Genomic DNA, 6,000 nt, shown 5'->3' on the forward strand with positions numbered 1-6,000 from the left:
CAGCTGCCGAGCAGATGTAGCTGCTTTCCAGTTTTCCTGTTTGTGAAATGGGTGCAGCTAAATCCGTCTGTAGCATAATTATTCGCATCCATGACAGACGATGCTGTAAAGGATGTGGCACCTACGGCTCCTTATGTGTTTTCACACGCTGTTCCTTGATGCACAGGCTCATATTTTTGCAGGTTGAAGGCCAAGAACATTGGAGTTACTTTTTACAGGAAATAAGTTGCAGGAGTGTAAAGAGTAAGCCCGTTTTACAGTTGCTGGAGATCCAGCCTTGTATGTTGCTTATTTTTTCAGGAAGTAACATTCATTCATTAGCATTTCAATTTACTTATTATTTGGATAATGCTAATGCATTTTGAAAGGCTTTCTCAATTTCCATGGTTTAGACGGAAACAAACTATTTGGTATCAAAATAAGCCCTTGTTGCACGCAAGAACGCGATTTCTGTGCTAATAAATCTTTCGGATACCTTTTTCCAAGTTCAAGCCCGCTTTGGTCAGTGCGGTCGTGGCTGCTGGGGAATGGACGGGCGGCCGTTGTCCTTAACTCCAAACGCGGGGTCCTGAGCTCCCCTCTGTGCACCCTGCACTGTCTCACAGAGCAGAGGACATGGAGGTGTTTTCTTTACACAAGCAATAAATGAAAATGTAGAGATTTATGCCCAAACCCACAGGAAAGGTGCAGCTGGCCCCGCTTTGGTCACAGACGCTGTTGAAGCACATTAGAGCGCAGTTACCACCTCACCCGCTTAATCCCCCAGGCAACCAGCATCGGAAGCATTTCACCCTGTTTTCGACACCTACAGACGCGGTGGGTATCCGAGCCTGATTTCTGGCCGGGGAGAAGCAGTGATAGTGCAGAGCACGTTTCCTCTGCCGGGTTGAGGTCTGCTCGGGGTGAGCTGAACCGGGGTGCTGCGGCTCCTCCAGCTCACCCTTGCGTCTGCTGCAGCTCAGGATCCACCAGGGCAGCTCGCAACAGGTTTCTAATTGTTCTTTTTCTGTGCGTGTGCAAAGGCGTAACACATTTTTGGGTTTTGCCATGTTTTCGCCCTCCAGGGGCTGAGCAAAGCTGTTGCGCCCCCAGCTCATGGTCAACATGAGATCCCAAGCAGAGATGGAATGACAGCATCAAGAGAAATAACATTGCGCAACAGCTACGCATCATGGATGGCAAGGACCGGGGGCAGCCAACAATTATTGCATAGCTTTATTGGTAGCTAATTAAAAATAGATCCAAAGATGTCATGTAACCATTACTTTTGTTTGTGACCAGGCTTTGGCTCTGCTGGACTCTCTGTACCTCTGGTCACGCAGACACACCATTCATTGTTCGTGGAACCGCTCCGTCCCCACAGGCCAATTAGGCAGAGCTGCCGCCTCCTGAAGGACCGTGTGAAGCCACATGTCTGGGCGGTAATCAAGGCAAGTCAGCGCTTCTGCTGCTCATTTCTCATCTTCCCCGTGGATTTCCTGGGAGGGTTTTGCCCTGTGAATTATGTTTTGAACCTTTTAATTTATGCAGAGAAGATGATTCTGTGAAAGATAATATTGTGAAGTTATCTGCAGTTATTACTGTAACAGTGGAATGGTGATCTTAATAATGACACTACTAAAGCGAGCATTTCATGAGAGGAGGGTGACTCTGGCTCTGACGACGCCCTTTGATACACTGCGTCTGTGATCTGCTAATTGCACCCTCGGAATCAAGTGCCGGTTCGCTGGCCACAAACCTGGAGCATCGCGAGATCGTGAACTCCCCAAGAGCAGAAAGTTTGGATGGTGGAGCCTTCTCCTCCCCGATCCCGCTGGCATGCATTACACGGCAAACAGGACAGGACAGGCGTTCTCTGCCGGCTGCCGTGTGCTGCTGGTCTCTTTTCTGCACCGAACAGACTGTTCACAGGGGTGTGTTTTAAAAACTATTTGGGAACAGTAATTAAGCGGAGAACGGGATAAACAGAACAGCGGAAGTTCTACTCCAGCCACCCATTCGCTGGAGCTCCGTGTTACCCCTTGCTGAGTTACATCAACATCTCCGCTGCATTCTTCATCGTTACCTAAGGAGATCAACGGCTTTTGGGTGCCAGTGTGATTTTACAAGTCTGGTCTGCCCTTAGCGTGCATTCTTATTGAGAAACTCCCCAGGCAGGGAGGACGGAGCTCTTGGAGGAGCTCGAGCAGGGCAGGTTCCAGCTCACCATGTCAGATGTGTGGCAGGACTCCGGGACAACCTCCCGGGATCCGCATACCAGCAATTGCTGAGATAATCTGGCCCCCGAAGCTGTTCAGATCATACACATTAAGCACACATCAAATAATAAAAGACAAGTTACTGGGGAGATGGAGCTCGGAGCTGAGTTCCCCGCTGCTGTGGAGGAAACCCCATCTGCGAGTCCACTCCCTTATCCCCGAGACCCTGGCCAGCAAAGCTCGTCCCAGGGATGCATATCCTGGGATAAAAACCCACACGTAACATGGGTTTGAAAACTCTGAGAGCTCGCAAGGGAAACAAATAGACCCCCACAATGGTTTTACAGAATCATCAGCAATAAACATAAATCTAATGCATTTGACGCAATCCATTTGAGTCTCTCAGAAATACAGAACAAATTGTGGGGTATAAAAGGGCAGAAGGCCCGAAAACAGCTCAGCAAAGGGACTCAAGCTTACCCTGCTAGATTGGTTATTCTGTGGTGGTTTCTAACTCACTGGTGTGAGTGTGTCATGGATCTTACAGATGTGTTTTATACAGATATTTGCATTATGTAGTTGTGTGTGTGCACAGAGGGAGAGATTCTGTTATGGTTAAGGTGATTATTTTAGCACTGTCATCCTGCACGCCTGGCTGATGTGGATATTTGAGATGAATGTTGATACTATTGGTTTCCTCTTCTGATCTTTGAGCCTTTTGCTTCTGATAACAAAACGTAGACTGATCCACAAGGAATTATTTGAGTGATTTTCCTAAGACCACCCCATTCTTTCTGTTGTAGGATATAGATGAGGATTTCTATACACCGTCAGCAGTGTATAATCCGCCTTCTCTAACCTGTCTGGCAACTCCTATGGGAGCGTGCTGCGAACGGGGAGAAGTGTGTGGAGTCAGCAGCAGCCGTGAGCGTGCAACGTGCAAAAAGAAACCGGCAACCGGGAAAGGAGAGAGGTTTAAAACCCGATGATGAGGCTCCAGGAGAGCAGCGCTCAGCCAGGCAGCCCCGCTCTGCCCGTCCCGCGTGGGGAGGTGGCGGTGCCATGGGGCTGTGGCGGTGCCATGGGGAGGTGGCAGTTCCATGGGGAGGTGGTGGTGCTGTGGGGCTGTGGCAGGGCTGTGGGGAGGTGGCGGTGCCATAGGGAGGTGGTGGTGCCGTGGGGAGGTGGTCGTTCCATGGGGAGGTGGTGGTGCTGTGGGGATGTGGTGGTGCCATGAGGCTGTGGCAGAGCCATGGGGAGGTGGTGGTGCCGCGGGGATGTGGTGGTGCCGTGGGGAGGTGGTGGTGCCGCGGGGATGTGGTGGTGCCGTGGGGAGGTGGGCGCCGCGTCCCGCCGGCTGCGCGAGGTGCGGTGCTGCTGCACGCACAGGCAGATTGCCCACCAGATGGTACAGCCTACTCTTGGAGAAATATTTGAAAGGGCAACAAAATACAGCAGGAGCCATTTGACAGTCCACATGGTTAGTGCAAAATTAGCCAAAATGAGTCCGCTGGCAGCACAGCCAGTGCTGAGCAAAGCTGGAGCTGCAGCCCAGGGAAGGCGCCCTAAAACTCTCGGAGATTCAGGAGGAGCACGACCTTTGAAGGTCCCTTCCAACCCAAACCGCTCCATCATTCCCTGGTTCAACAGAAGCGTTGTGCTCTTCTCTCACCGTGGCCACTGTGCCCCCCAGCACTGCTCTTCTGCCGTGCCTGGGGCACCTGGCTGCCTTTAACTGGGAGCACTGGTGAGTCTCGCTCCCAAATTTCACTGGTCACATCTGGACCACACAAGCTTAACCCAGTACCAAAAAACCATCAGACTTGTGCATCAGGTCAGTGGAGCTGGGAGAGGGACAGGGACCTGCAGCCACCAGGGGGTTCCTGCCGCCCCCATCCTCCAAAACAACGCACCTGTCCTGCATCCGAAGGACAGGATGGGGGACACACGCCACCCCCCTGGCTGACACAGCCGTGCGGCCCCTGTCGGTACAGGGGGATCCTCCTGCAGAACAGAAAGGCAAGGAAGGAATTAGTGAGTGTCCTAATTAGAGCCCAGAGAGAGTCACTGCATTGCCACTGATTTAGGCAATTAAAGTCTCTGCCACCCCAAAGCTGACATCTTCAGGTGGCTCGTAACAAAAATTAATACCGCTGCTAACTGTGCACCTAGTCATGCTGTAAAGTAAATTAATTACTGCAACAGAACTAATAATAACAGTTCGGGCAGGATAGGAGCAATATTATGGTTTACCATCAGAGACTGTGCTGAGGCTTTTGCCTCTCTGCTGCCCATGAGTGCAACCCGGCAATTGCTGACTGTAACATTTCTATTGTATAGTTTATGCTAAATATGCATATCTTAATTGCATTAGTCAAAATAATTAGCTAATATATTTTTGCATAATGACGAGGTAAGCAAATATCACCATAGCTCAGTGCTTCTTGCATGAGTAAATTTGGAAAATTAATAGACTCCCAATTTCCTAATTATCTGTCTTTTATTCCAAACTCAAACAATGAAATGCTATTGCACACTCCTGGGCAGCTTGTAATTTAGTTTGCACCTTGAAGATTTAAAAGCACCTGTTTTCCTTTTCCCCGCTTTGAACAGGGAAGGAGAACAACCGTTCCTCCCGCGCCGTCTCGGGGACCGGGGCAGCTGCGCTCGGATCCCCGAGCTCCCGAGCCCCTCGCTCCCGGGCCCCCGCGCTGTGCGTGCAGCTGCGCCCGCGGAGCCGGCGCGGCGCTCCCACCCGCTCCAGCTGCGCCGCCTCGCTACCTGCGCCAGCTTCTGCGTTTCCACGCAAACTGCAGCATTCCGGAGTGCGTCTGAACATGAAGCTTGTACACTCATAAACACGGGCCGTTCAGAGCGAAACTCTGCTGGAACAGCTAAGCGTTCCCTCTCTTTAACCTGTGGATGGCACGAAAAAGGAGAACTGGGAGCATCTCTGAGCACAGATGAGGAGCCCACATCTACAAACCTGGTTCTCCTGGAACCTTTTCCTCCCCGGCGGGCAGGACGGGGCTCAGACCCGAGGAGACTCGCCAGGCTCCCCCGGACTCCTCCACAGGCACCAGGCAGCTCATCCCTTCCCTCCCTGCAAAGAAACACAGTTTTCCCCACATTTTTTTTAGCAACATTTTTTTTCTGCTAAACCTTCCTTATTCTTTCTCCCTGGAAAAAAGATTTCTTTCTAAAACGCCGGAGCTGGGCAGCATGACAGGAGCCACAGCCGCCCATTCAGCGGGCTTGCGCTGCGTGGCTGGTATCGCGTGCTGTACGGTTGCAGATTGCCTTGTTGCCACCTCTGCATGCACCGCAGTTGTTGGGGTTCTCCGGGAAGAACAGGAAGATTGTGAAGCCTCCCTTAAAAATGACAGAAGCGCTCATCTGAAGGGAAGGAGGCTGCTGAGCTCATTTTATCTGTCTTCACCTCAGAAAGAATCCACGGCTCCTTCCAAACCAGCCGCATCATGGATTTGAAGGGAGCACCGAGGTTTGCGGGCACCCCGCAAATGGGTTTGCTTTGGAACCGGGTGCCGTTGCGGGCGTCTCATGCAGATGTCAGGACCTGCTGGCTGCGCACAGCGAGCCGCGAGCACGGCGGTTTGACCCGTGTTTGGGATATCGCTGTCACTGTCTCGTGAAACTTGTGCAATATAAATGAACCAGCTGGTATTAGGAAAAGTGTGAAGATCTTTGTTTTCTGCCGGGTGGGGGAAGGGAAGGGGAGTGGGTGTGCTGCGAGGTTTGTCACACAAAGCCCAGAGATTCCGTGCTTGTGAATGTGGCGTTA

General features: G+C 51.6%; 2 long non-coding RNA genes across 4 annotated transcripts in view; one reads left to right on the top strand and one right to left on the bottom strand.

Moving 5' to 3' along the window:
• Positions 1-1,419, top strand: part of LOC110359219 (uncharacterized) — a 25,597-nt gene extending 24,178 nt beyond the window's left edge. For all 3 annotated transcript variants that reach the window (XR_010469139.1, XR_010469140.1, XR_002414230.2), the window contains one exon: positions 1,282-1,419. This is a non-coding gene — a long non-coding RNA (uncharacterized LOC110359219). The remainder of the gene's footprint in view (positions 1-1,281) is intronic.
• LOC110359220 (uncharacterized) lies at positions 1,173-5,119 on the bottom strand. The gene is made up of 3 exons (XR_010469141.1): positions 4,980-5,119; positions 4,112-4,202; positions 1,173-1,494 (listed from the first exon to the last, which is right to left on the bottom strand). It is a non-coding gene; the product is annotated as an uncharacterized LOC110359220 (long non-coding RNA).
• Positions 5,120-6,000: the final 881 nt, after the last annotated feature.

The sequence above is a fragment of the Columba livia genome, chromosome Z (assembly GCF_036013475.1).
Source record: "Columba livia isolate bColLiv1 breed racing homer chromosome Z, bColLiv1.pat.W.v2, whole genome shotgun sequence".
Taxonomy (NCBI): Eukaryota; Metazoa; Chordata; class Aves; order Columbiformes; family Columbidae; genus Columba; species Columba livia.